The sequence below is a fragment of the Peromyscus eremicus genome, chromosome 7, assembly GCF_949786415.1.
Source record: "Peromyscus eremicus chromosome 7, PerEre_H2_v1, whole genome shotgun sequence".
Taxonomy (NCBI): domain Eukaryota; kingdom Metazoa; phylum Chordata; class Mammalia; order Rodentia; family Cricetidae; genus Peromyscus; species Peromyscus eremicus.
Genome location: NC_081422.1, coordinates 10511903 through 10533642, shown reverse-complemented (window position 1 = coordinate 10533642; position 21740 = coordinate 10511903). Strand labels below are relative to the sequence as shown.

Genomic DNA, 21740 nt, shown 5'->3' with positions numbered 1-21740 from the left:
CAGAGGTGATATCTGGAAAGATCTTGTTGTCCCTAAAGGACATTTGTTTTATCCATTGTCACAGCAGAGAGAAAAGAAATTTCATAACCAGGGAGATAGTGTTGAAAGGAATAAATTGTTTTTATTGTAATGTTATGGGCAGGAGCCAAGTGACTTCTCTTAATTCTATAGTGCTTAGAATATTTAAATGAGATATTTACACACAAAAAAGAATATTTATAGCATATGAATAAAGTACAAAAAAAAAAAAAACCTGGGACTGGAGAAATGCCTCAACAGTTAGTAATTTAGAGTGCTGGCTGAGCTGGGGACTGTGACTCACACCTTTAACCCCAGCAGAGCCAGGTAGATCTGTGAGTTTGAGGCCAGCCTGGTCTACAGAGCGAGATCCAGGATAGGCACCAAAACTACACAGAGAAACCCTGTCTCAAAAAAACGAGTGCTTGCTGCTCTTGCAGAGGACCGCGCTTGGTTCAAGCCCCCATCCATAGCAGCTGGTCCACCTGAAACTCCAGTTCAAGGGATCAGAGTCCCTCTTCCGGCCTCTACAGATACGACACACACGTGATAGACACAGGCATGTAAACAAATAAAAATAAAAATACACCTTAAAAAAAAAAGAAAGGGACAAAAATGAACAACTTCGCACTCATTACCTCAGAGGACAGAGCCAGTCCTCACTGGGATCTCTGAAGGCTGAGGAAGGCCTCCAGACCTTGCCTCTCCCTCCCAGGAGTCAACCTCTGCCATGAACACTATCTCTTCAGAAACTTGGGAAAAGCTGTGTACAGTGACCCCCGAGACTTGTTCTAAGTGGACCCCCTCATGCTGTGTGCCCTTCCACGGGCTGCTTGTTAGTTTCAGTTGGCATGGATGAGGTTTGCCCATGTGGGTTCACGTGACCTGCCACAGACAGATTCAAAGGTGCAGTGCTGTGCTGCATGAGTACAATGCAGTGTGCTACGTGTTCTCCTGTGAAGATCTGGCTCATTTTCAACCTTTGCCACTACATCCCATGTGAGTTTCTGATATTGCATAGGAGCTATAATGGAAGACTGATAAATTCAATTGTAATCAACTTAAGAAGTATGTTCCTTAAAAGGGAGAATAGCTTTCCTGTTTGGAAAAGAGCAACCAAAAGAAAGAAAAGAAAAGGGTGGTGGTGGTGCTGGAGAGTTGGCATGTTAAGAGGACTTGATGCTCTTACAGAGAACCACAATTCGGTTCCCACCCATGTGAAGAGGGTCACAACTGTAACCCCAGCTCCAGGGGCCATGGCACCTTCTTCTGGCTTTCATGACCAGTTGCACACACTCACATATATACACACATTAGTAAAAATAATTTTTTTTAAAATGAAAAGGGAGTCTACAAGCTGGAATATACATCTGCAATGAAATACGATCAGGGATTCCTGCTCATCAAAGACATACAGATGCCTGGACTCCTCACAGCAGAAGGAAACAGATAACCCAATGAGGCCTGGGTATCCACACACAGAAGAGGAAGTGAATGGCAAGTAAACGTGAATCCCTGATCATCCTCATTAAAAAGATGACACCAAGGTGCCACTCTGGAAATACCAAGAAGCTTGAAAGTGCATAGCTGGTAAATGAAGAGACACTGGCAATGCCTGTCCACTGTTGGAAGAAGGTTAGACCATCAGAGCCTGCAACACCATCCAGCCTCCTCTAGTGAATGGAATGCACCATATTCTGAAGACGAGCCATTTCAGTACACGGATCAAAACAGAGAAATGGCTGCCCCCTGTGCAGCAGAGGCATGGACGAGGGTGTTCCAAACTCAGGCTCTCCCTTAACTGAGGTTCCCTCCTCTCTGATGACTCTAGCTGTGTTGAGCTGACATAAAACTGACAAACGCTTTAGCTCATGGTTTCGTGGGGTTTGCAGTACTTGATTGTTGCTTCTGGGCTCGTGGGAAGGCAGAACATCATGGTGGTGGGAATTTGTGAAGGAAGAGGCTGTGCACCTCATGGAAGACACTGAAGAGCGAGCTGGCAGCCAGGCTAGCTTCCAAAACCATGCCTCTAGCAGCCTACCTCCTCCAACTAGGTTTCACCTGCGGAAGTCTGTGAAAATCCCAAGGCACACCATCTCCTGGGGACCAGGTGTTCAAATCCGCCCTGTGGGGAACATTTCCTACTCAAACTGTAGCTTCCTGCCCCCGACCCTTGAAAGCTTGTGGCCATTTCATACAAAGTGAATTCATCTCCAGGTGTCCTCAAAAGTCCAAACTGAAAGCTTCTCGTGAGACCAAAGGCAGGCTGTTAGCTGTCAACCCCTGGAAAAGAAAAAGAAAATGACTTCCTTCCAACAGGTAGTGGTACATAGTGAACATCCCCACCCCCACAAGAGAGGGATGGAGGAACTATAAGAAACAATGGACCAAAGAAAGTCCCAATCCAGGAGAGCAAACACTAACTCTAGTTACATGTTGTGCAGCCCGGCCATGAGGCGTGGGGTGTGAGCCTCATCAGGTACAGGATCCTAGCAGCACCGAATTGCTCTCTGTAGCGCACACAGCCTCTCCTGGGCTGGCTTTAATCACTTTTTGGGGGGTAGACGTTTCACATTGCTTGTATCGCCAATATTCCAAGGTCTCAGCACAGCTTCATCTTCTTGTTAATATCAGCTCTTGATAGTTTGTGTATAGATTGTGTGTGTGTGGGGGGGGGCATATATACGAGCACACACATGTGCCTGCACCCATGTGGAGGCCGCTGTCTTCCTCAATCACTCTCTGCCTTGCTCAGGGAGACTAAGTCTCTCACTGAACCTGGAGCTCACCAGTTCAGCTGGACTGTCTGGCCAGTGAGCTCCAGGCACTCTGCTGACTCTGCTTTCCCAGCAATGGGATATAGACACGTGCCTCCATGCCCGACTTTTTATGTGGGAGCTGGGGAATCCAACACAACCCCCCAACCTTGCTCAATAGCATTTTACCTGCTGACCCATCTCATCTCCAGTGATAGTTTTTAGTTTAGAAAGTTAATGGGTGTACAGTTCCTCATATGCCTTTAACTTCCTTTTTCCTGGTGATCACGATGCTAGGAACCCTGGGATATGCTAATCACTTCCATGGGTTCCATGGCTAAGTAAGTGATCGAAGACTCATTTAGGGATTTGTTGTTTCTCAGCTGAATCACAGCAGTTTTCTACATACTCTAGTTTAAAAATTACTTATCAGATCTGTGTTCTGCAAACAGTATTAATCAGCTTGGTAGTCTTAGTAGTTCTTGGGGTCTATGGAAGTCTCCGGTGGAGTCCAACATTGTTTTTAGGGGTATAGATTTTTGGATATGATCCACTGTCTACCTCCTCCAAAGCCCAGAGATGGCATCTCAGGTTTTCTTTTGAAAATCCAGTTTTTGTTTGTTTTGGTTTGGGATTTATCCAGAATTAACCTTTGTGTGTGGTATGAGGGGCAGAGGTTCACTCCTTGGCTTTAGATCCCCTCGCACAGCTAGTCCACTTGTTCTAGCGTTATGTGCTTAAAATGCTGTCCTTTCTCCATGGCGGATTTCCTGAAAGCCAAATGACCATGAGTCTATTTCTCTATTCTATTTTATCCCATCAACACAGCCGACTGACATGGCCAGCAAGCCATATGTGACTTCCATAGTGGCACAGCTTCTGTATCGATGTGATTTGTGATTTGCCTTAGGTATCGAAATCACAAAGCTTGCCACACATTTTCAGAATTATTTTGGCTGCTCAAGTTTATCACATTGAATAAAGTCTACATATCTTGGAGTCTAAGTGTATGCTGGGGTTGTGTCAAGGCTGTGGATAGTAGGAGGGAGCTGATATCTTCGTTCAGGCTCTGGCTTAAAGGATGAGGTACCACCCCACACAGGTTATGGCCTCCCAGCAATATTTTATAAGTTTCACATCTAAATGTCTTTTTTGTAAGAAAGATCTGTTCTGGGACACTTGATTTTGGGGGTGGGGGAATAGTGCTGTGTGTGGTATTTATGAATTCCTTCTTTCCATAGCTCTGCAGCACACAGGAGTCATCTTGCTCTTCTGTATGGATTTGTTGTCCTGTGGCTACAGAAGCCTTGTTACTATGGCAATGAACTGGTCAAACAAGCATTTAGGAAGCATGTTTAAGTAAATGTTTGGTGGCATGCCACTTAGATGCATCGCCAGGAGACATGAGCCTTGCTCTGAGGCAGAGCCACAGACACAGCTCCTGACCTTTGGTGAATACCTGCGCATTTATTCTTATAATCAAATGGATTTGGAAATGGAGTGCTGCAAATCCACGCAGAACCAGCCTAGCAAAGCAACCTGAAGTTCATATTGGAGGGCCAGAAGTGCAGCTGTACCTCACCTGTGAAGATTGTGTGGACTCTACTAATGAGTTCCCATGCTGCTAGAGCTCTGTGCACAGGAGGAGTTGGTGGCATGGTGTGTGTGTGTGTGTGTGTGTGAGTGTGTGTGTGTGTGTGTGTGTGTGTGTGAGAGAGAGAGAGAGAGAGAGAGAGAGAGAGAGAGAGAGAGAGAGAGAGAGAGAGAGAAGGAGTCTCTGCAGTGTTTGAAGCTCAGTTAATTCTAACAATACTCATTTACATACAAGTTTCTCACAGACTGGCTGCGTCTTTCATCTCGACTTTTTGGCAGTGGCCCAGGAATCTAAGCAGAGTCCTTTAATCCTACATCATCTTCTATTTGCCCTCTATGTATCTATCTTCATAAATCATCTGGTTGCTCTTGGGAGAACTTTCCAACTCTCCTTTACAACTCCTTTAAATGAACACTTCACAACTCCACACTCATTGTTTTACTAAGCCAGATATTTTGAGAGAAAGCTTTTAATTTCCATAGAAAACAGAGGAACATAAAAACAACTTTGCCATAATCATCTGCTTCTTGGTAATTCACCTTCTAATTTTGTTAAGTATAACTTAATGTTCTTCTTTGCCATCATTTAAAAATTCAAAATAAATGATGTGTCCTGAACAATAACAAGCCACACAATGGTGAAACATAAATATTTTCAAACTCTGAATGCCAAGGCCCTGACTTGCCCTCTTCCTACCAGTTAAAGCTTGCTTACTTGGAAACATCATTTGCAAAGTGTCTTTAGAGATTTTAAACTATGAAAGAACAAAGACTGTGGATAAGATTTACTGGAACCTTGAGACAGTGGACATTGATAGGATTTTTTGTAAGAGAGATATTTTTAAAATCTTGATTCATTTGTAAATCACCATATGTAGTTCAGACAGTGTTAACATTTACAGAATTTTTCTAAGCTAAGCACATGACATAAAGTTACTCCATAGAGACCCCTTAAGGAAAGCTTTGCTGTTTGAACTCCCAGAAGGGTCCTTGTGGGTGAGCTCATCTCACTCATCATTTGTTGCCACAGGACAACAAATCCATACAGAAGAGCAAGATGACTCCTGTGTGCTGCAGAGCAATGGAAAGAAGGAATTCATAAATACCACACACAGCACTATATCCCCACCCCCAAAATCAAGTGTCCCAGAACAGATCTTTCTTACAAAAAGACATCTCACTCATCACTTGTGTTAAGTTTGCTAACCCAGAAAGAAGTCGAGTCACTTGTAAAAGTTACACAGAATTAGACCTCCATTGGGATGCAAACCTTGTCTCTCGATTGTTGTGAGCAGGGCTCTTCTCTTTACATCTTGTTTTCCCTGCAGGACCCTGGAGTCTTCTGCCACTAGCCCCGTTATAACATCCACCTGATCCTGCCAGCGCCATCAGGGCTTCAACTCTTCCAAATCGTCGTGTTCTGCCCATTTTCTCCATGCCCTGGTCCTGCAGGGGTCAAAGTTGAATCTGAAGATCCATTATTAAACTAAACACCAATGACTATGTATGGCTTAATATGCTATCCCTTATTTAAAGCTGCTTCAATAACTCACTCCATAGGGACAACTAACCGAAATGGCCCCTTGAGTTAAATTAATCGACTTCTCTGCATGTGCCAGGCACTAAGCTCAGAATTCTCTGTAAATTATGTTATGGATCCTGTGCACATTGTCATTATCTCATTTGAATAATGAGTTACAAAAGGACACAACCAATGAATGATGTATGTAGAGCCAGGTGGGGTTATCCTGCCCCACTTTTACTGATACCACTCAGACAGCAGCCTGATGTCCGGGGCATGTGGCCAGCAGATGAGAGAAGCTTGCCCTGTGTGCCAGCATCTCCAGCTCTCGGCTCAGTGAGTGTCCTTGCATGGTGCTCGGTGTCCAGCAGTGGGAAGAGCTGCCTGTGTGGTTAGTCTACACTGTTCCACTGGCCCAGGCTCGCACTCTGGGGTTTCTTACATGGCCAAGGTGATCCAGTGCTCCGGAAACATTGCTTACCAGGGACCTGGGAGAAAGGTCCAGGTTACAGGCCACCTTCTTTTAAAAATATTACTATTTTAATTTCTCCTTTTGTTGAAAATGGATTTTTCATATACTATATCCTGATTATGGTTTCTTCTCCCCCCTACTCCTCCTAGTGACTCCTCCCTCCCTTCCCATCCTGATCCACCCCCTTTCTATCTCTCATTAGAAAACAAACAGGCTTCTAAGGGATAATAATGATATAAAATAACAAAAATGTAATAAGATAAAACAAAAATTACACATAAGAACAGGACGAAACAAACAGATGTAAAAGAGTCCAAGAAAAGGCACAAGAGACAGACACAGACGGAGACACCCACTCATTTGCACACTCGGGAATCCCATAGAACAATAAACTGGAACCCAATATATATATATATATATATATATATATATATATATATATATATATATATATATGCAAAAGACCTGTAGGGTAAAAGGAAAGAAAAATATACATAAAATTAAATTAAGAAAAATTTAAAAAAAAGTCTTGACAAGAAACCACCAAAGATGTTGAGTTAATTTTCTATTGGCCATCTACTGCTGGGCATGCAGTCTACCCTTAATAGTAATTAGTTTCCTGAGTGAGACTTCCTTGGAGAAAACTAGATTGTGATTTGCAAGTGATTATCAATTGGAAATGGCTTCTGGGTTAGGGATGGAGGCATGTGTCCACTTCTTTCAGCTGTATCTGCCTCTTCTTCTGACGGGTTCCCTGAGCCCTGGGGGGAGTGGTTTGATGGAGGCATTCTGTTTAGGCCTGAGTGTTCCATGGTCTCTCACTCTGCATATTGTCGGGTTGTGAGTCTCTGTATTTGTTCCCATCTTCTGCAGGACAAAGCTTCTCTGATGATGGTTAAGCAAAGCACTGAACTATGAGTATAGCAGAATGTCATTGGGAGTGATTTTACTGCTGTATTATTTTTGTAGAACAGTAGTATTTTGTTTTATCCTAGGTCCCTGGGCTATCTAGTCTCAGGTTCCTGGTTACTCAAGCAGTGTCATGTATGGGTTCCATCTCATGGAGTGGATCTTAAGTCAAATCAGATATTGGTTGGTTACTCACATAAGCTTTGTGCCACCATTGCATTAGTATATCTTTCAGGCTGGACACCATTGTAGATCAAAGGTTTATGGCTGGGTTGGTGTTTATGTTTCCCCTTTGGTAGTATGTAGAGGACCTTCCTGTACCATAGACACTAGCACATAGGAGTGAAGGCTCTCTGTAGACAGCAGTTCGGATTATCCACATTCAGTGTACATGTCTTCAGCAATAGGGCCTTTCCATCAGTTTGTGGAGGAAACTTATAGTCTTAGCAAAAGCCTGGGTAATTTGGGGATTCCTATGAGACCCCATTGGCCAACAACTCAACTAACTGTAACCCATTTCTGCTACTGGAAGCTTTGTTTGGTGACAAGAGATGTCCAGTTGGGGCTCTTTCTCTCCTATCATTTGGCAATTTCATTTAGATTGCCTTCATATACGTATATATTTTTAAAAGCTTCTGCTGTATTAGGTTCCCACATTATCCCTCAAATGGGTCTTAATTTTAGCTACTTCCCCCTGTATTCCCTCCTTTGTCCCCCACTTTCCTCCACCTCCCTACTTGATCCTCCCTTTCCAGGACTCCCCCATCTATCCATAACTATCTACTCTATTTCCCTTTCCTAGGGATATCTATCTGTTCCCCCAGTTTCTTACTCTATACCTAACCTCTGGGTCTACGGATTGTAGCTTTGTTATCATTGACTTAACAGCTAATATCTACATATAAGCTAATAAATAACCTTATTTGTCTTTCTAGGTCTGAGTTACCTCACTCAGGATTTTTTTTTTTTTTTGGTTCTATCCATTTGCCTGCAAATGTCACGATGTATTTTTTTTATTAAAGGCTAAGTAATTATTACACTGTGTAAATGCACCACAGGTTTTTTTTTAATCCATTCATCTATTGAGAGATGTTTAGGTTGTTTTCAGTCTCTGGATATTATGTATAGAGTAGCAATGAACATAGCTGAGTAAGTATCTCTATTGTAGGATGAAATATCCTTTGGGTATATGCCAAAGAGTGGTATAGTTGGATCTTGGGGTAGATCTATTTCCATATTTCTGCAGAACTGCCACACTGATTTCCATAGTGACAAGTTTGCAGTCCCACCAGCAATGGAGGAGTGTTCCCCTTAATTCATATCCTCACTAGCATGGGCTGTCACATTTTTTATTGATCTTAGCCATTCTGACAGGTGTAAGATGGAATCTCAAAGTAGTTTTGTGTGGTGATATTTCATTTGTGAACCCCAATAAAGCTTATCTGGGGATCAGAGGGAAAAGCCAGCCACTATATTAAACAGAGGTCAGGAAGTAGTAGCACATGCTCTTAATCCTAGCATTCAGGAGGCAGAGATTCATCCAGATCTTTGTGAATTCAAGGCCACACTGGAAACAGAGCCAGGTGTGGTGGCACATGCCCTTAATCTCAGTGCTAGTTAACCATAGAGGTCTGAAGGTCTGGAAAGACAGACAGGAAGTGATAGAGCTGAGCAGAAAGAGGAAAGTGATGTAGCTGGGCAGAGAGAGGAAGTAAGATGGCAGGGCACAGAAAGGTATATAGATGTGAGTATACAGGAAGTAGCTCTGTCTTTGACTGAGGATTTCTTAGTGGTAAGAACATGTCTGGCTTCTTTCTGCTTCCTGATTTCTCACCCCAATATCTGGCTCCAGATATTTTTTTTATTATTTTTATTTATTTTTATTATTTTATTTATTTTTTTTATTATTAATAAGACCATTTAGCAATTTGTCTTACAGTTTTGATTTGTACTTTCCTGATGACTGAGGATGATGAAAAAAATTTAATATGTTTTTTAGCCATTTGAGTTTCCTCTTTTAAGAATTCTCAATTTGTACCCATGCCCCATTTTAATTGGGTTGTTTTCTTGTTATCTAGTTTTTTGAATTTGTTGCATATTTTTGATATTAGCCCTCTATCAGATGTGTAGTTGGTAAAGATCTTTTCCTAGTCTGTGGGCCGCCACTTTGTTGAATGATGGTGACCTTTGCCATGCAGAAGCTTTTCAGTTTCATGAGGTCCCGTTTATTGATGGTTGATCTTAGTGCCTGTGTTAGTGGTGTTCTGTTCAGAAAGCCTTTTCCTGTGCCAATGGCTTCAAAGCTATTCCCCACATTCCTTTCTATCAGGTTCAGTGTGCCTGGTTTTATGTTTAAGGTCTTTGATCCATTTGGAGTTGAGTTTTGTGCATGGATGGCTATGGATCTGTTTGTGTTCTTCTACATGCAGCCATCCAGTCTGACCAGCACCATTTGTTGAAGATGCTACCCTTTCCCCAGTGTGTATTTCTGGCTTCTTTATGAAAAACCAGGTGTCCATAGTGTGTGGATTTATGATTGGCTCTTTAATTCTATTTCATTGATCAATGTCTGTTTTTGTGCCAATACCATATGTTTTTTTTTTTTTTTTGTTATTGCTCTGCAGTACAATTTGAGGTTGGGGATGGTGGTACCTCCCAAAGTACTTTTATTATTCAGGGTTGTTTTAGCTATCCTGGGCTTTTTGTTTCCATATGAACCCTCTATTTCACTTGGGGTTATAGTTCTGTTTAAATTGCTTGTCTGGTATTGACTTAAGTTTGGTAAGTATTGAGAAAATTATTCATTTCTTTTAGATTTTCTAATTTGGTGGAGTACAGGTTTTGAAAGTATGTCCTTATGATTCTTTGTATTTGCTCTGTCTGTTGTTATGTCCCCCTTTTCATCTCTAATTTTGTTAATTTGGATATTCTCTTTCAGACTTTTAGTTAACTTGGATAAGGGTTTGTCAGTCTTATAAATTTCTCAAAAAAAAAAGAAAAAACAAAAAAACCCCACAACTCTTTGCTTCATCGATTCTTTGTAATTGTTTTCTGTTTTATTGATTTCAGCCGTAAGTTTGATCATTTTTTGACATCTGCTTCTGTTGGGTGTTTTCATTTGTTTGTTTTATGGCTGTCACGTCACTGGGATCACTCCAATTTTTTATAGACACTTAGTGCTATGACCTTGCCTCTTAAAACCATCTTTGTTGTGTCTCATAAGTTTGGGTATGTTGTGCATTCATTTCCATTCAATTCTGGAAAGTCTTTCATTTATTTCTTGATGTCTGTCTTGACCCATTTTTCATTCAGTGGTAAGTGGTTTAGTCTCCATGAGTTTGTAAAGTTTCTGCTGTTGTTGAAATCCAGTTTTAAACCATGGTAGTCTGATAGGATGCAGGGAGTTATTTCAATTTCTTGTATCTGTTATAACTTGCTCTGTGTCTGAGTATGTGGTCAGTTTTGGAGGGAGTTCCAGGCAGTGCTGAGAATAAGGTGTATTCTTCTGTGTTTGGGTGAAACGTTCTGCAAATGTCTGTGTGGCTCATTGGTTTAGAAAGTCACTCCGCTCCAGCATTTTTCTGTTTGGTTTTTGTCTGAATGGCCTGTTACTGGCAAGAGTGGGGATTGAAGTCTCTCACTATCAGTGTGTGAGGATTAATACGTGATTAAGCTGTAGAAGTATTGTTTTTATGAACTTGGGTACCCTTGTGTTTGGGGCATAGATGCTAAGAATTGCAATGTCCTCTTCGTGGATTTTTCCTTTGATGAGTATCAAGTGTCCTTCCCCATCTCTTCTGATTAGTTTTGGTTTGAAGTCTACTTTGTCAGATATAAAAATGGTTACACCAGCTAGCTTCTTAGGTCCATTTGCTCATCCTGAGTTGATATCTGTACTTGATGTTAAGGTGTGTTTCTTGGATGCAGCAGAAGGATGGAGCCTGGTTTTTTTGGCATCCATTCTGTTAGTCTGTGTCTTTTATTGGGGAATTGGGATCATTGATGTTGAGCAGTGTTTTTTGATTCCTGTTATTTTTCCTGTTGTGGTTGTGGTGGTGGTGGTGGTGGTGGCGGCGGCGGCGGCAGCAGCGGTGGTGGTGGTGATGGTGGTGGTGGTGGTGGTGGTGGTGGTGTGTGTGTGTGTGTGTGTGTGTGTTTCTCCTCTTTTGATTTGCTGGTCTGGAATTATTTATTTCTTGTGGTTTTTTGGGGGTGTGTGTGTGTGTGTGTGTGTGTGTGATTAACCTCTTTAGATTGGAGTTTTCCTTCTAGCATCTTCTGTAGAACTGGATTAGTAGGTAGATACTGCTTAAATTTTGTTTTATCATGTAATGTCTTATTTTCTCAATCTCTTGTAATTGAAAGTTTTGCTGGGTAGAGTAGTCTAGGCTGGCATCTGTGGGATTGTAGAGTCTGCAGAACATGTCCAGTCCCTTCTGGCTTTTAGTCTCTATTGAGAAGTCAGGTATTATTCTAGTAGATCTGCCTTTATATGTTACTTGATATTTTCTTCTTGCAGCTTTTAAATTCTTTCTTTGTTCTGTACATCTTGTGCTTTGATCCTTACTTGCTAAGGGGACTTTCTTTTCTAGTCCAGTCAATTTGATGTTCTGTATGTGTCTTGTACCTTACTAGGCATCTCATTCTTTAGGTTAGGTAAATTTTCCTCATGATTTTGTTGAAAATATTTTCTGTGCTTTTACCTGGGTTTATTCTCCCTATTCTATTCCTATTATGAGATTTTTGTCTTTTCATAGTGTCTTGGATTTCCTGGATGCTTTGCTTCAGGGGTTTTTTAGATTTAACATTTTCTTTGACCAAAATATTTCTTCTATCATGTCTTCAGTACCTAATATTCTCCCTTCAATCTCTTGTATTCTGTTGGTAAGCTTGCCTCTGTAGTTTCTGTTTGAACTTTTCTTTTCCTAAACTTTTCCTTTCCATCTTTCCCTCAGTTTGGGTTTTCTTTACTGATTCTATTTCCAATTTCAGGTCTTGAACAGTTTTATTCATTTCCTTTCACTGGTTGTGTTTTCACAAATTTCTCTAATGGATTTATTCATTTCTTCTTTAATCATATTAATAAAGGCTATTTTAAGGTCCTTGTCTTGCACTTCAGTGGTGTTGCTATTCTCAGGGCCTACTGTGGTAATATTGCTGGACTCTAGTGGAGACATATTGTCCTGGTTACTATTGTGTTTTTACATTGGCATTTAGGCATCTGGGTTTGGGCTGATTGTAATTCTAGGTGTTGATATCTGGTCTTGTCTGTGTTGAATGGGTATTTTGTTCCTTGGTTTCTGTTGCCCTTTCTGGTTCTTAGGAGGATGTGGTGGTTGTGTGTTGCCTTTGGTAGGAAATTCTCTGGTATCTTGCTAGGTGTGGCCACTGGGGTTTCTGGGTAAAATGAGTTCCTAGGTTTAGGGAGCTGCCACTTTGGAATGGGTTGTGGGATGTGGTGGTATTGTGTTCCCTGAAATATTGTGCATGCTAATAAAATTATCTGGGGTCACAGAACAGAACAGCCACAATATTAAACCTAGAGGATAGGCAGTGGTAGCACATGCCTTTAATCCTAGCATTCCAGAGGCAGAGATCCATCTTGATCTCTCTGTGTTCAAGGATACAGCCAAGCATGGTGACTCACGCCTTTAATCCCAGGAAGTGAGCCTTTAATCCCAGGGAGTGATGGCAGAAAGCAGAAAGATATATAAGGCATGAAGATCAGAAACTAGAAGCTTTTGGCTGGTTAAGCTTTTAGGCTTTTCAGCTGAGATTCATTCTGGATGAGGACTCAGAAGCTTCCAGTCTCAGGAAACAAGATCAGCTGAGGAACTGGCAAGGTGAGGTAGCTGTGGCTTGTTCTGTTTCTCTGATCTTCCAGCATTCACCCCAATACCTGGCTCCAGGTTTGTTTTTATTAATAAGACCAGTTAAAATTCATGCTACAGTGGGGGGCAGAGTGAGGTGGTCCACAAGAAGGAAAAAAGCATTGAGTCCCCTGGGAAAGGGGGTGGAGAGTGAAGAGATGCCAGAACAAGTGGTCTGCTACAGAGTCAAGAGTGAGACTGGGGACTGGGTTTGGAGGAGAGGAAAGAGTAAAGATCTGAGGCTGGCCTAATTGCTGGCTGGCTTGGCTGGTGGATTCTCAGAGAATGCCTGCTGGAGTTGAGGTCTGGGATGACATGAATGGGGGGGAGGAAGTTGGAGGAGGAGATCTGTGTGATCTGCTGGAGATGGGGGCAGGGAGGAGGGAATGGCCAGAGAAGCATGTAGTCTGCTACAGAGTTGGAGGTGAGACCGGAGGATGGGTTTAGAGGAAAGGAAGGAGAGGTGAAGATCTGTAGTTAGGCTACCTGCCTTCTGGCAGGAGTATACAGGGCATCTTAAATGGAGAGGTGACTCAAAGAATTCCATTGTACTAGACTTCCCCATGAGTGTCTGCCCATCAGCAAATTGCTTTAGTACACAATCTCCTGATAAGTCAGAACACTAGCATAATGAAAGAAAATAACTATAGCAACTACCAGAAAAAAATCAGAATCTCATGGACACTCTAATATCATATTGTTTGAGATGATTATTTTAGGGTTTGTTCATATCTCCAGTGAAGCACCCACTGTGAGAACAGCATTGTCTCTATACAATCTCCTGGTTAAAATGTAACATTGTCTCTGTAGGATCTCCTGGTTAAATGTAGCATCATCTCTAGAGAATCTCCCGGTTAAAATGTAGCATCATCTCTACAGGATCTCTTGGTTAAAATATAGCATCATCTCTACAGGATCTCTTGGTTAAAATGTAGCATCATCTCTACAGGATCTCCTGGTTAAATGTAGCAGCATCTCTACAGGATCTCTTGGTTAAAATGTAGCAGCATCTCTACAGGATCTCCTGGTTAAGATGTAGCACACCACAGAGACTTTGAGGACTACGGTGGGGCTCGGAGCCGGGGGTGGGGGGAGGCAGACAAGACTACAAGCAATTAAGAAATTAAGTAAATAACTGAAGGGAGAAGTTGGGTCAATTCAGATTTCTTGGTCTTATATTCTTGTTTTAATTGCCTAACTCAAATTCCCATTCTGTTGGGAAAATCAAGCCATTAAACACAGAGGTTTCTTATGCCCACCAGGAGCGGGTGACTTTGCACTGAAAAGGCTCATTCCCTGTGCTTTCAGAGCGTTTTCCCAATTCCCAAGCTGCTCAGCAGTGCCATTTTGTCTTGTTTTTCTGAGCAGGAGTCTCACTCAGTAGCTCAAGCTGCCAGAAACTCGCCATGTAGTCCAGGCTAATATTGAACTTTGTCCTTACAATCCTTTTGGTTCATTCTCCTGGACTGTGGATTCATAAGCAAGTGTCATGACATCTGGCTGCAACATCTTGTTTAGAATTTCAGAATAGCATTAATTAGAAATGCCCAGGTCTCCTTTAGCCTGTGAGTTAACTTCTGATGTCCATCTTTTTATGATCTGATTCATCTGTTTTTGTACTGGAAAAGGTTCATTTGTAGATCTGAACCAAGCCATGCTCCTCTCTGTGTGTGGCCACACAGAGTGTCTATAAAAGATTCATTAAGTTATTTAGCAGATACTCAGCTGAGCTGATCATCAGAGTCAAAAAGCTTCCATCATGCACTGGGGCTGAGAGCTGTCAATCATCACCTCACTCTATCAATAATGAACTAAGCCAGACTGGAAACAGCCCTCACAGGAGGGTCCACATGGGTAAGGATTGTTTGAAACAAGAGTATTTAAGTTTTCTATTTTAGCCAAGAGAACAAGATGTTAGGTATGTAAGACCCTGGATATGAGGATGATGATGTCAGGGCTTGTGCTGGAAGCTGGAGAATCTTCTGGAGGTTGTGACAGTCTGTCTAGATTAGACCAAGGTTAGTTACCTTGGGATTTTAACTTTATCTTAATGTCACACTATTTAAAATATTATCATTTCCCTTGCTTCACTTTCTGGAATGTTAAGCACCTAAAAATTGTATTTTTATGTTATTTGTATTACATTTTCTATTATTTTCTTTACTTGGTGATATATGTGGCACCCAAGAAAAGAAATGGGAAAAGATATGTTTCCACTCTTTAGGTTTGTTTAATATATTCTTGGGCCCAGATACAATATTTTCTTAGGAACTTTTGTCTACTTAAAACTGGATGAATTTTATTTGAAGGGCTTATTTTTTTTTAAAAAAATCCCTTCCTGGAATTATAGCTGGAGCTGAGGGAGCCTTTTAGGTTTAGTATTGGGCACCATGTGCACAGATGTCCCCTGTCCCTGCTGGCTGCTCCTGGCTCTTTTCCCATGAGGCAGCAGAGGAACAGGCAGGTAGCAATGTGACTCCTGAATACAGATGAAGAGACACAAAGTTATTTCTGCTTAGTTAGTTACTTAGTTAGTTAGTTAGAGACAAGTTTTTACTTTGTAGTCCAGACTGGCCTGGAACTCTGTAGTACAAGCTGAACTCAAACTCATGGCAATCCTCCTTCGTCAGCTTCCCAAGTGCTGGAATTATGGGACTGTGCCACCTAGCTATAACATGTTGATTTTGCTTTTGTTTTGTTTTATTTTGGGACAGTGTTTTTACGTAGCCCTGGCTGCCCTCTAACTCATGGTTCTCCTGTATCAGCCTCACCAAGTCTGTCAGTGTGTACCTCATGCTCAACAGAAATAGTTAACTTTTAGCTAAATTTAAAGTTAACTTTTTCAAGTCCTTACCCTAAAACCATTGTTATCCAGATAATAACTAACTTGGCAATGAATATGATATTTACTTGCCATCTGTCTATGAGCTACAGCACCTCTATTGTTTTTCATGTAAAGGAAAGAGAGTACAGAAAGGTTGAATAATTAATGTGAAAGTGCTTTGCAAACTTATGAAGCATGCAAGAGGTGTTCTGTGTTCTTTGTCATGATACAAACAATTTAAAGTGATTCTCAAGCGCTGTTGTACGTCAGAGTCACCAGGAGGCCTTGGGAAGACTCATTGTTACCCTGCACTTTATCTATGCTCTCTTCTAAGGCTCACAGATATCTCTAGAAATATAGTTTCTATCATCTCTACTAAATAACATTGATGGCAGGAAAGGAGATGCAAACTAGTTTTTGTAGATAACTTCCCACGAGATGTTTAATGAAATGTTTACGTTGATAAATGAAGGCAAGTCAATGGTCCAGGGCAAGTGTGATGTTTAATAGTAATTATAAGAACAATCAGTCTTAGGTAGATGGGAGGACAGGACAAAGATAGCATGGGTCAGGGAGAGTAGAAGACAGGAAGTCTTTGTGAAGGAGCCATGAGACAAAGCTAATGAGGTGGGAAGAGGTGAGGACGTGACATATCAAATGTTGACGTGTTGTGCTGATGTATACTCATCAATGCACTAACAGAAAAGACCAAGAGGATGCATGCATGGCTAGAAAATTAGCCCATGTTCCCTCGAAGAGCTTTTAATTCTGAGCTGTCTCTCCTAAGCATTGAGACAAACAAGAATCAACATATTGCCTATACAGCACCAGATGGAGCTGGACTTGGGAAAGACTATGTTTTATTCACATTTTGGGATCCAGACAATACTGCACTTGCCCAGCAGACCTTGTAATTGTAGGTGCTTCATGAAGTCACGTGTGGATGGCTCATGGTGTCCATCACATTACCAGGTTAGGAAAGAGAAGACAAAGTCCCACCACCACCACCCCCCCAGCCGCCTGAGGTCATTAGACCTCATACAGTGGAGAATCAATCAGTGTCTGAAATCTCATGAGCCACCATCAGTGTGGTGGAGAGGAGGGGGTGTGGCCTGCAACAGAGGAGGGCCCCAATTCCTTAACTGCACTGAACCAGAACTTGAATAGTTAAGATGAAGCTACTCACCAGGAGGCTTATCTGGACCTTGGTACGTAAAAGAATGCTCTCACGGTACTTCTCAGCCTTCCTGTTAAATGCAGTCTGACTGTGAACAATGAGGCAGGAGGCTGCTGCTTTTCTCAAAATCTTCTCAAGTAATTCTCAAAAATGAATTCCACAAGACAGTACGCATGTCGATAGCGAAGTGGTCACTTTAGGGGAAGCAAATGCAGGGTCGTGTCACTTCATGTGCGTGTGTGTGTGCGTGCGTGCGTGCGTGCGTGTGTGTGTGTGTGTGTGTGTGTGTGTGACAGTGGCAACAGCCTAGGCTGCAACTCCATAGCAGAATCATAGGGTGCCTGTTTAGAACCTGCAAAGTCTTTCCCATACAGAGAATGAGGGAGCAGGGGAGAGGAAGAGAGCTACTCATTTAGTAAAAATGCTGACTTCAATATACAGTATTCTTTTCCAAACTGTTTTTGATTGACATTGAATTATATCACTTTCCCTCCTCCCCCCCCTCCTTTCCGTCCCTCTCAGTTACCCTCTCTCAAACCCTATGTGTCCACTCAAGTTTGATAGCCTCTCTTTCTTAGATTATTACTGTTACATACACACACATACACGTGTGTGTGTATGTGTGTATGTATGTGCATGTGTGTATGTATGTGTGTATATGTATGTATGTATTATGTATGTATATAAATGCATAGATATATAGCTGCTATGTCTCTTTCTGTTGGTGGTGTGTATATGGTTTCAGGGCTGACCACTCTGCGCTGGACAACCAATGAGGGGGTTGGGAGAGGCTAAGTCTCATCTCATCAGCCATCAGTTGCGTGTGGTTCTTTGTGCAGGGGTGAATATTCTTAAGTGTAATCCTCATACCACAGTTTATATTTTTATCTTGTTCCTCTACACATCTGCTACTTGTATATTCTGGTGTCCTCCCCTTCATGGATTAAAATGTATTTATATTATGTACTTGTACTGTTTGGATTTTTAAAATAAAATTTTAAGAGACCCTCTTTTCTTTTTCATAAGGGTTAAGGACCACTTATGTAGATGTTTGTCTACATACATACTTCATACAAGCTAAGAAGACCCTGGGTTCTTGGAAATTATAAAGCTAAGCCAACCAATTCATTCCACCTATTTAATTTTTAAAAACCAGTAAATTCTACTAAAAGTTATAAGCAATCAATCTGTTGAATATGCCACAGTAGCAAACAGTAGCCTAATGGCTCTTCACTCTCTCACCAGTTGTATGACACCCTGCAGATGGAATGTTACTAGATTTTTGGTGACTAGCAACATTGTACCAAAACATGATTAATACATCATGGAGACAGGACTCAATGAAGCTATTTCCAAATGCTCTATAAACGGAAACAGTTCTTGAAAAATGGTCATTTTCCTGGCAAGTGTGTCAGAGGCAATGCCCATCAACTGACTAATGTTCATGTGCATCCAGCGCATTCATAGACAACCCTGGGGGCATTTCTCTTCTCCGTTTGTGGCTCTGTGCAGTATAGTGCAAAGTGTTGCCCTTCGAGGACAACCTTGGCTAGAATCCAAGAAGGAACTGGCTGACTTCAAGTCCGTCAGGATAGATGACATCTTTAACCTGTGGTTCCTTCAGCTGTTAGGCCAGGACAGGAAGTCACAGGAGCTTTTGTACATTGGTAAAGGTGCACGTGAAGACCGAGCATGAAGAAAAGAGGTAATAAACACAAGTATAAAGGGCTGAGGACTGAGTAGATGCAGGTAATGGACACGAGTAATGAAGGAGGGTATAAAGCTGGTTGTTTTCTGGGTGCTAACTCTGTCATGGATTTTTCAGATTTGGTGGAGGATAAGTGCATAAAATATATTCAGTACTGAAAGTGTAAAATTTAATACGAAGCTCCACAGTTTCTGTTTCAAATGCCAATTCTAACCATATGTAGTTTCATTAATTTGTATAGACTTTGGCCCTGTTAATTTGGTGTGTGATTTTTTTTATTTGTGTGGAAGGATTTTTAATCATAAGTTTTTGTGTATTAGGTAGTTAATACATGTTATTTTCCCTTAACTGTGTTCGTCTGAGAACTTCGATCACGAACACAAAAAATGTTCAGAATAGAAGAAGGAAAAGAAACATGGCCCCAGGGATAGGATGTTCAGAAAAGCCTGTGAGTGTCCACAGGTCAGTGGTGCTGGCCATTTCCCTGAGTGTGAGGGAAGGAAGTCAGCTTCGTGCCCTTGAAGAGAGACAGAAGCAGGACCAGACACTCTTGAGTGTGAAGATCAGCACCAAAAGTGACGGGTGTTAGAATGCGCGTGAATAACAATTATACCAGTTTGTTTGCCTAATGTATCTCCAAAAGATGCATGTGTCCCTAAAGAGCCTGCATGGAAGTGGATACTCTCTATATGTGCAGATGTATGTATGTGTGTATGTATGTGTGTATATGTATGTATTAGTGTGTGTGTGTGTGTGTGTGTGTGTGTGTGTGTGTGTGTGTAACTCATCTGTAGATGAAAATGCATTCCAGGGCAGGGGGAAGACATGTGACCTTCGACAAAAAGTACCACAGAAGGTGGAGACTGAACTCACACCTTCCTTCCTGTGCCCAAACAGCTCCCTATCATATCAGCTATGGCACCCTCAGAGCTTGCCAGAAGATGTGGGGTGTCAGCATCAGCACCAGTAGAGTACTATCAGGTCAGACAAACTGCAGAAGAAACTGGGTGTGCAGAATGGAGAAGCTGCCTCAGCGAAAACCACCAGTGGAACAGGCAGACCACCAACACATTATGCTAGGGGTAGGCTTCACTTTATCATTTGGACCTAGGCGTAAAGATATTCATAGAATGGTATTTGGTAATTCATAGTTGCTAAAAATTTTTTTATAGGATCATATATGTTCATTATAAGCATGTAATATGCTGCCAAGCTTATTCATTTTGTGACCACATTGGTTTTAGAGCAACTGAGAAACATGAAAAGCAATGTGTTAGACATTTACATCTGTTCACTGAAAAACATTATTGAGCATATTGTTGATTTGGGGTTGAAATGTCAGCTCAGGCTAGACAGTATAGACAAAGACACCATGTCACATCTTGGCTGTCTCAACCATGCTTCGCTACTGGGGCAAAATCTCAGCAGCGTTTATTGGGCAGTTGTATGCAGAGCTCAGAGCTCTGCACTCAGCACGCCATTTAGACATGGCATTTGTGTAGCAGTAACTCTCTGGGAGGGGTAGGGTTAACCACACATTCCAGACAAGGGCTCAGTGGCTTAAGTCCATTTGTTATTGAGTCGCTGAGTTGAGGTATAAATAACCCCATGTCCCAGACTGCCACCTGGTTCTTCTCACCTCTCTCAAGATGTGTGATTCTAGGTAAATGGCCAACTGGACTCTTGTCTAGGTCCTTGGATGGTGACAGTAGCATCTAGAGATCCATTAAAAAGAAGCACCCATCTCATGTTGCAGCCCCAAAACCCTAGATAAGAATTGCATTTCAGGATCCCAGATGATCTGTATACACATTAGAGAGGCATCTATCCTGCATCAGACTTATCTCTGCCCTTTCCTGCTTGTCTGTTCAGTGTGAAAGTATTAGTCCACTGACAGAGCAAATCATACAGCTTTGAGGAAACACTAGCTCACGTAAAGTCTCTCTCTCTCTCTCTCTCTCTCTCTCTCTCTCTCTCTCTCTCTCTCATTGGGTTTATGATACCAGCAACTGGTTGAAAATTAGCTGTACAATTTTCAGGATGGCCAGTCATCTGATACCAAGCCTTTGCCAAAAGGCTCCTGTAAGAAAAAGCCTACCTTCAAAGACACCACATCATTCACAGTGGTTGTGCTGATGGTTACAAGTGACATCTTTAAGACTTGACTAGGAGCCTGGATGCCTGCCTGACCTCCCACTGCTCATCCCTAACCTGGTAGGTCAGACTCATATCATCCAGTTGCAGAGGCTGTTCATCTGAGGAAACAGCTCCAGGACAGGTCATAGTCCTGAGATTGTCTCCTAAGGCTGCAGAAACGTTAAGCTTTGAATTACAGCCTTCTAACATCTGGAGCAAAGCACTGGAGTTCTGAGGAGCTCATGGTGATTGTGATGGAAGAAACAATTCTTCCGTGGTTGCTCTCCAGCATCTGGGACTTCCATCCCTGAGACAGAACATGAAGATGAGACCTGAGTTAATTTGTCCTTAAGACAGAAACTAAGAAAAACCCAAGGTATACACTTCACAAAGGAGTCCAAAGGCTTGGTTGAAAACTCATTCCCATGAGAGGGCAGGAAGCCAGCCACTAGAGCATGTTAATTAAGGCATTGTTAGGCTGCAGGAAGAAAAGCTTGGGCTCCAAGCAGCAGAGGCGATGGTGCCTAAGCTGCCTAGAGTAGAAATGAAGGATGTGCTTGGTGACATAGTCTGCAAAAATATTTGTTTGTTTGCTTTGTTTTGTTTTTCAAAGAAACAAGAGAAGGCCATGGTCATTTTAGCTTTGGCAAGTTTTATGCAAAGCTGAATCTCATGACCTTTGGGCATCTTTGCTTAGCACAGCATTTATGCATGAACTGTGGTTTTGTTTTATATTTTTGTATGATAATTCTGAA

The 21740-nt window shown here is 41.8% G+C and overlaps 1 long non-coding RNA gene across 1 annotated transcript; it reads right to left on the bottom strand.

Annotated features, from left to right (window-relative positions):
- Positions 1-262: 262 nt before the first annotated feature.
- On the bottom strand, positions 263-21192 carry LOC131914059 (uncharacterized). The gene is made up of 3 exons (XR_009380066.1): positions 20948-21192; positions 5638-5813; positions 263-2301 (listed from the first exon to the last, which is right to left on the bottom strand). It is a non-coding gene; the product is annotated as an uncharacterized LOC131914059 (long non-coding RNA).
- Positions 21193-21740: the final 548 nt, after the last annotated feature.